The sequence below is a fragment of the Schistocerca nitens genome, chromosome 3 (genome assembly GCF_023898315.1).
Source record: "Schistocerca nitens isolate TAMUIC-IGC-003100 chromosome 3, iqSchNite1.1, whole genome shotgun sequence".
NCBI classification, from domain to species: Eukaryota; Metazoa; Arthropoda; class Insecta; order Orthoptera; family Acrididae; genus Schistocerca; species Schistocerca nitens.
In genome coordinates, this window is record NC_064616.1 from 778,866,208 (window position 1) to 778,875,530 (window position 9,323).

General features: G+C 44.4%; 2 non-coding genes across 2 annotated transcripts; one reads left to right on the plus strand and one right to left on the minus strand.

Moving 5' to 3' along the window:
• Positions 1–7,226: 7,226 nt before the first annotated feature.
• On the minus strand, positions 7,227–7,301 carry Trnat-ugu (transfer RNA threonine (anticodon UGU)). The gene has a single exon. It is a non-coding gene; the product is annotated as a tRNA-Thr (tRNA).
• A 125-nt stretch (positions 7,302–7,426) lies between these two features.
• Positions 7,427–7,501, plus strand: Trnai-uau (transfer RNA isoleucine (anticodon UAU)). Its single transcript has one exon. It is a non-coding gene; the product is annotated as a tRNA-Ile (tRNA).
• Positions 7,502–9,323: the final 1,822 nt, after the last annotated feature.

Here is a 9,323-nt window from a genome sequence, read left to right on the forward strand (position 1 = left end):
GATCCCACCAACCCCGCCGGCCGCGGTGGTCTCGCGGTTCTAGGCGCGCAGTCCGGAACCGTGCGACTGCTACGGTCGCAGGTTCGAATCCTGCCTCGGGCATGGATGTGTGTGATGTCCTTAGGTTAGTTAGGTTTAAGTAGTTCTAAGTTCTAGGGGACTTATGACCACAGCAGTTGAGTCCCATAGTGCTCAGAACCATTTGAACCATTTTTTTGATCCCACCAACCCCACCTATGCTGTCACCTATAAGCTTTGCAAACCTCCCCTTCCCATACCTGTTGAGGTACAGGCCATGTCTAGTGAAACCCGTCCTGCTGATAGACTCCACCGACACCACTGAAATGTGACCCATGCTTTCTGTCATCAGCGCACCCCCAAGTCTCATGTTATTACGCCTGACGGCTGTATTAAGATGAGGCCGATCGTAACGCTGAAACAGTTCCAGAAATGCACATTCGTGTTGCCAGTCTGAGTGGCTATCTTTTCCAGGTCACCATCTATGTCATACTCCCCATCCCTATCAATACTATTACCAGCCCCACCCACAATCACTACCTGATCCTCTTTAGTAAAATCCCTACATAACCCCCCCCCCCTATGTTAACAGTCACCTGAGCCAATCCAGCATTAGGCTTCACAATGCTGGTGACCTGGTACTCACTCCCCAGCACTTCCTGCAACTGCTGGCCTACACCTCTGCCATGAGAACTACCTAACAGCAGAACCTTCTTCTTCCTCTTCGACTTTGCAACTGTTCTAGCCACCATAACTACTGAGGTCTGCTGCATACTTCCTACATCTACAGCTACTAGAGATTCCTCTCCACTAGACTCTGACAGTTGGTCATATCTATTGTAAACACCAATAGTAAAACTATCTGAAAATCTTCTTCTCCTAGCAGATCCCTTGCCAACAGCCAGCTCCCATTCCCCAACCCCCTTCTCCCTCCTCATCCTATCTAGCTCCTCCTGTGCGTTTTTCAACTGCACCTGAAGGGCACAGATCTTACGCTCCTGTTCCTCTATCAACTTACTCTTGCTACATAACCTGCAGTTCCAGGAGAGGATCTCACGAGAATGCCCACTGCCTTCCCCACTGCATTCCCCCCCAGTGAAAATACTTCGAACAAGTCTCACACCGCAATCCACTACTCACGAACCTACGGCAAAGCCCACAGTTCTCACTCATGGTAAAATTTTACTTTTTCTAAATTCCGCTACTACAATAAGAAGATGTTAAAAACCTGGCTACAATAAACACAAACTTACTCTACAAGGGAAGTAACTACTATTATTAACAGTATTAATAAACAACAAATGTGAATAAAACAAAAGACTAATACAGAGAGAGAATCAAACGTCTAATGACACAGTAACGAAGCTGAAAACAGTTCCCAAAAGGTTCTTCTGAAATTATTTCACCAGAAAACACAAAAAAGTCCGGTTGAAGACTACTAAAGCTCCTAAATAAACCACTATACACAAACAATTAATTAGTACTTAGCTTACGATGCGCCGCTACAGCTGCAACTGGTCAGCGCGGAATGTAAACACAGGTAAGAGGTTACGTTGCTCGATACGAAACACTCACAAATATCAGGTCACAACACAAGAAAGGCAGAGGTGAATGAAGAAACCACTAATAAGTCACTTATATAGTAAATATTATCACAAAAGCCGTTAAAATATGTATCTGAAACCTAAAAATACATAAAAACTTGGAGAGCGATCTCACACGCAGTCACTCGCTTATTTCTAGGGAAATATGCGTTTGCGGACATCATCTGTAATTATAACAAAATGCTCTATTTTCTATTATATATCGATCCTGTCAATTTCGAGTCGCCGGCCGAAGTGGCTGAGCGGTTCAAGGCGCTACAGTCCGGAACCGCGCGACCGCTACGGTCGCAGGTTCGAATCCTGCCTCGGGCATGGATGTGTGTGATGTCCTTAGGTTAGTTAGGTTTAAGTAGTTCTAAGTTCTAGGCGACTGATGACCGCAGCAGTCGATTGCGTGTTGTGAACTTTAGAAGCGGTATTCTCAAAAACGTAAAAATATGTTATAGATATTTTGGTGAGTTCTACCCCTCTTCGTTTTTTACGATGTGCATTTCATGTGTTTCATTAATATTTTTAACTGAGTCCTTGCTTCTTCCGTTTGTATGAAGTACGTTTTATGTAACTGTACCAACGTATTGTTACTGATATTCTTTCATGTACAATGGCGTTCAAAAGTTTTTCACAGTCGTCTCTATTTTTTTAAATTTTTTGCAGGAGGAGAATGGATTTTTTTTAACATCCTTGGAACATTTAGCTGTACATTGAGCCTACTCAATGCAGCCTCCAGCAGCTGTGACGCATCTGGCCCAACGTTCTTTCCATGATGTAAATGCACTTTGGTAAAATTCTGGGGATTGACTTTTACACCATCGCTTGACACAGGAAATAAGGTCTTTCTCACTATCAAATGTCTTAGCGCGCAGCCCGCATCTCGTGGTCGTGCGGTAGCGTTCTCGCTTCCCACGCCCGGGTTCCCGGGTTCGATTCCCGGCGGGGTCAGGGATTTTCTCTGCCTCGTGATGGCTGGGTGTTGTGTGCTGTTCTTAGGTTAGTTAGGTTTAAGTAGTTCTAAGTTCTAGGGGACTTATGACCACAGCAGTTGAGTCCCATAGTGCTCAGAGCCATTTGAACCATCTTAGCGCGCAGGCGGGCCTTCAAACGACCAAAGAGGTAAAAATCGGACGTAGCCGAGTCCGGACTTTAGAGAGGATGAGTAAAAATTTTCCAACCCATCTTCCTGATTTTCTCCTGCGTCATAAGGGCTGTATGGGGTTTGGCATTGTCTTGGTGTAGTCTGATCAGCTGACCCTGAAGCTGTGGTATGTGGGTCTTGATGGCACGTCGCAGCTTGTCCAATGACAAACAGTAACGGTCCCGGTTAATTGTGGAGGCAGGTTCCAAAAAGTCAATGAAAATGACACCACACTGATCCCAGGAGAAGGAGGCCATCACCTTTTGGCCTGCTGTTCGTGAAAGTCTTGGTTTCTTCTTCCGACGGGAACCCGGATGACGCCACTCCATGGATTGGGTTTTGCTCTCAGTTTCGGACAAAAACAACCATGTTTCATCCTGGGTAATGACGCCGTCAAATCACTGTTTCCACTCTTCAGTAAAGGTCTTCATGAGATCCTCACACACATTCTTCCTCATCGTTTTCATTACTCTTGTCAGTAATCTAGGTACCCAACGTGCACAGATTTTTCTGTACCCTAGTGACTGAACCAGTGACACCAGACTACCCAATGACAAACGAGTCATTTCAGCAAGATTTCGCGTCGTAACATATATGTCATTTTGGATGATTTTATCAATGGTCTCCTTATTCACATCACTCACTGCCGTCGATGGTCTACCGTATCGTGGATTGTCCAGTAGAGAGAAATCAACTTCTTTAAACCTGTGCAACCACCGCTGGATACTGCTGCGATCCAATGTGTCCTTCCCAGAAACAGGGAGCAACTTCCTGTGAATCGATGTGGCAGAGTCATCACCGGTCTTGAAGAGGAACTCCATAACCGACCGTTGTCGCAACCTGACATCCACTTCACGATCCATTATGGCTCACCTGTAAGTAAAAGAAAATTCTTTTATGTATCAACTTATAGCTAAATGTTTCAAGTATGTTCACAAAAAATTTCATTCTCCTCCTGCAAAAAATAAAAAAAATAGAGAGGACGGTGCAAAACTTTTTGAACGCCCTTCGTATTTCTCTTGTAGGGCCTTTGAGAACGGCGAGAGGCCGAAACGCGTAAGGCAGTAAAAAAATTAATAAATATGGTACTGAAGACTAATATCAGTTTTTGAGTGTATTAAAAATGGCCATAACATCTCACAAAGCATTTATCCGTTTGCTGCTGTCTTTCATTTTAGGTTGTACACACGTGACCTGCCAAACGAGCCGAATTGGTTGGCGGTGTCTTGTCAGCGAGAAATAAAGGGCAGACTACTCCAAAGTAGACTTTTTACAACAAAAAAAATGTTCAAATGTGTGTGAAATCTTATGGGACGAAACTGCTAAGGTTATCAGTCCCTAAGCTTACACACTACTTAACCTAAATTATCCTAAGGACAAACACACACACACCCATGCCCGAGGGAGGACTCGAACCTCCGCCGGGAGATTTTTTACAACACGGAAGCCAGTATCACTTGTGCCACGAAATAAGGAAGTAAGATTAATGTCTGCCATCCCGTCGACGATGGGGTTATTAGAGATAGAGCACACGCTTAGAGTACTGGAGGATGGAAAGGATATCGACCGCGTCCTTTTCAATGTACACCCCTTCCCCTCCAGCGTTCGCTTAAGCAATTTAGGAAAATCGTACTGGTGACAGGAAGTGGACTGACAGTAATTTCGCCGGCCGGGGTGGCCGAGCGGTTCTAGGCGCTTCAGTCCGGAACCGCGCGACTGCTACGGTCGCAGGTTCGAATCCTGCCTCGGGCATGGATGTGTGTGTTAGTTTGGTTTAAGTAGTTCTAAGTTCTAGAGGACTGATGACCTCTGAGTCATTTGAACCATTTTTTTTTACAGTAATTTCAAAATAAAGATCTGGTCTCACGTTAATGATATTGGTGTGGGGATATACATGTAAAGTTGTCGTTATCAAGGAGTGGATAAACTATACGAAGCTAGTGGTACTCCCATCTTTCGACATTACATAACTAGGAAAGGGTAACGTTATCATACAGTGGTGTGTAGATAATATACAGGGTGATTCAAAAAGAATACCACAACTTTAAAAATGTGTATTTAATGAAGGAAACATAATATAACCTTCGTTATACATCATTACAAAGAGTATTTAAAAAGGTTTTTTTTCACTCAAAAACAAGTTCAGAGATGTTCAATATGGCCCCCTCCAGACACACGAGCAATATCAACCCGATACTCCAACTCGTTCCACACTCTCTGTAGCATATCAGGCGTAACAGTTTGGATAGCTGCTGTTATTTCTCGTTTCAAATCATCAATGGTGGCTGGGAGAGGTGGCTGAAACACCATATCCTTAACATACCCCCATAAGAAAAAATCGCAGGAGGTAAGATCAGGGCTTCTTGGAGGCCAGTGATGAAGTGCTCTGTCACGGGCTGCCTGGCGGCCGATCCATCGCCTCGGGTAGTTGACGTTCAGGTTTCATAACTAACCTTTTTCGTAGGATTCTCCATACAGTTGATTGTGGAATTTGCAGCTCTCTGCTAGTTCTGCGAGTCGATTTTCCTGGGCTGCGAACAAATGCTTGCTGGATGCGTGCTACATTTTCATCACTCGTTCTCGGCCGTCCAGAACTTTTCCCTTTGCACAAACACCCATTCTCTGTAAACTGTTTATACCAACGTTTAATACACCACCTATCAGGAGGTTTAACACCATACTTCGTTCGAAATGCACGCTGAACAACTGTCGTCAATTCACTTCTGCCGTACTCAATAACATAAAAAGCTTTCTGTTGAGCGGTCGCCATCTTAGCATCAACTGACGCTGACGCCTAGTCAACAGCGCCTCAAGCGAACAAATGTACAACTAAATGAAACTTTATAGCTCCCTTAATTCGCCGACAGATAGTGCTTAGCTCTGCCTTTTGTCGTTGCAGAGTTTTAAATTCCTAAAGTTGTGGTATTCTTTTTGAATCACCCTGTACTTTAATCACAAATTAATGCCGAGGTAAAGGGGCCGATATTTGGCACTGTTTGTACCTTCTTGTAGGATGTCACAAGCATCGAAGTTGAACAAACAACCCCTTGAACACTACGAAGGGCGTCTGTTTCATTGCCTAACCTAACAAATATTCATAACAACAATTTTAAACACTATGCATTTCATACTTGATTCAGAGTCTCATGTGCAAACATCAACTTGGATAGACCCATCAGAGACGTATATACAGGGGCTGGACAAAAATATGCAAACACCGAAAATACAATACAATACCATGCCTAACAAGATGGAGGAAAATCGTTGGTATTCAGAATACCTTACAGTCGTTTGGGAATGGATAAATGCAGATCCAGTACAGAGTTCAAGTATAATCTTATACCATTCTTACTGCAAAGTGATGACAAGCACAGGTCACGATAATGGAGACGGGCAGCGACCACGCACCCTTCTCTCCAAAGTAGACGCCAAAGCTCAATAATATTGAGATGTGGTGACTGTGGTGGCGAGAGGAGATGGGCCAATTTATCCTGGTGCCCACAAACCAGCTGCGATGCGAGCTGTGTGAACAGGGACGCTGTCGTCTTGGAACGCAGCGTTCTTACTGGGGAACAAACACTGTATCATGGGATGAACCTGAACAGCCAAACTGGTCACATAATCTCTGGCAGTAATGTGACCTTGCAGAGTAAACATCGGGCCCGTGGAATACCACGATGTGGCAACCCACATCATTACCGAACCACCGCCATATTTTACTCTTGGACAGATTGTGAAACAAGACTCGTGCGACCAAGTGACATTCTTTCATTGCGCCATAGCCCTGGTGTTAAGGCTTTACCACCACGTTTTCCTGTCACGAGCATTTGCGTCACTGATAGTGGTTTTGGAATTCCAGTTGTACTGCAGTTCCCGCATTATGGAGCTCCCTTCGCATTGTCTTGGTGCTGACAGGGTTCCTGAGTGAGACAATCAGTTGTGCAGTGACTTTTGTATCTGTTATCCTCTTATTTTTCGTCACTTGCCTCTTCAATGACCGTCTGTCATAATCACTCAACATACAATTTCGTCCGCGCTGCGGCTTAACGGATGATGTTTTTCTGCTTGCCCTGTATGCGGTATAAATCTCGGACACAATGCCTCTTGAAACACTAAACACTTCGGCTATCTTGGTTACAGAAGAATCCATCATACGAGCACCAAAAATCTGTCCACGTTCGAATTCATTTGGCTTCGACACAATTCACTCACGACTAACAGAGCGCTGTTCTGAGTACGATCGACATTTGCAACATATTGAGGACATTGCACTGGTGCCGTTCGTGGTCAAACAGCGCAACAGGCCCTGCTAGCATCTGTTTTTATCTATATATGACGGTAGTATCTGTTCTCGAAAGAACACATACCGTGGATGACCATGCAGCTTTGCTAGAAATGAAATGATAATTAAATAGACACTCTAGCTGCAAACAGGCGTTGATATACTTCACTGGGGACATGTTGAAAACGTGTGCCCCGACCGGGACTCGAACCCAGGATCTCCTGCTTACATGGCAGACGCTCTATCCATCTGAGCCACCGAGGGCACAGAGGATAGTGCGTCTGCAGGGACTTATCCCTTGCACGAATGTAGTGGTGTGGACATGTTGGGAATGTGGATCTCACGGGGAACGTGCAAGGGATAAGTCCCTGCAGACGCACTATCCTCTGTGCTCTCGGTGGCTCAGATGGATAGAGCGTCTGCCATATAAGCAGGAGATCCCGGGTTCGAGTCCTGGTCGGGGCACACATTTTCAACATGTCCCCAGTGAAGTATATCAACGCCTGTTTGCAGCTAGGGTGTCTATTTAATCATCATTTCATCTGTTTTTATGTTCAAGCATGCATTTCTCGCAATGTTTCCATATTTTTGACCAACCCCTGTATGTGATAATGTGCTTTATGAAAAATAATATTATACAAATTTCTTTACCATTTTATCTAAGCGAAATAATTTGTATTTTATTTGAACGTACCTTATATACTCGTTGAAATTCACTATCATAATCTTACGAATGTTTCAATCGTAAGAATCGGGTGGTTCGCAAGTTCGGGGAAGCAAAAACATATGTGATGTGCATATCTGAACTGAAAGACATTAAATGAAATCCCACAATTAAAAAAATCACACCCTTTAGTTTTTGTTTCTTGTTTCCTCAGCTATTATACTTAGTTGCGTTACTAATTATATTTAAGTTTTATGTATATTGGTACGTCAGCCGCCGGCCTGTGTGGCCGAGCGGTTCTAGGCGCTTCAGTCTGGAACCGCGCGACCGCTACAGCCGCAGTTTCGAATCCTGCCTCGGGCATGGATGTGTGTGATGTCCTTAGGTTAGTTACTTTTAAGTAGTTCTAAGTTCTAGGGGACTGATGACCTCAGATGTTAAGTCCCATAGTGCTCAGAGCCATTTTTGATACGTCAGCCTTGTTAGAACTGCCCTTTTAACCCCATAGTTTGAATTTCAGTTTTCTAACTGTGTTTTATTGCATATCAGATCTAAGTTGGTTCACTTATCAGAAGTTAATTCATGTTTATATACTGGTGAACATAACTTAAGGACAACAATAACCTTCACATGGTGTGTCACTGCCAAGTAATATAAAATGGTTCAAATGGCTCTGAGCACTATGGGACTTAACTGCTGTGGTCATCAGACCCCTAGAACTTAGAACTATTTAAACCTAACTAACCTAAGGACGTCACACACATCCATGCCCGAGGCAGGATTCGAACCTGTGACCGTAGCGGTCGCGTGGTTCCAGACTGTAGCGCCTAGAACCGCTCGACCATTATGACCGGCGCCAAGTAATATAGCTCGATGAATCTTGAACCATACATAGAAATAACTGCTACTGTATTGTATAGAACATAATTGAAAGAAATACTCAATGAGACGAACAGAAATGACACTTTTATTCAAAGGCAATAATTACACAGAAATCACCGCTGTTTATGATGTTCCCGTGGACATTAGAAAAGTCGAGGTATGGTTCTTAACAGAATGTGTGACCATCACAGACATTAATGCATACTCTACGACGTGCTGCCATGCTGACCATAAGGCTGATAAGTTGTTGCAGGGCGTCCATTCCTCCACCAGCGTGGTTGACAACTAATCGATGGTCAGCCGTGGATATAGACGTGCTGCAATGCGTACCCCACCGCATCGAACACGCGCTCGAATGGATTTAAGTCTAGGGAAACGGGGGATGGGAAGGAGGGGGCCAATCCATTCGCAGAATATCCTCTCATTCCAAGAGCTCCTCCACCAGCTCTGTTCGATGCGGTCGGACATTGTCATTCATAACAATAAAGTAAGGGCCAAATGCACCCCTGAGAAGCCGGTAATGGTAAAGGAGTAAAGTGTCACAGTAATGTTGACCAGTGAGTGTACCACAGATTGCCGGCCGAAGTGGCCGTGCGGTTAAAGGCGCTGCAGTCTGGAACCGCGAGACCGCTACGGTCGCAGGTTCGAATCCTGCCTCGGGCATGGATGTTTGTGATGTCCTTAGGTTAGTTAGGTTTAACTAGTTCTAAGTTCTAGGGGACTAATGACCTCAGCAGTTGA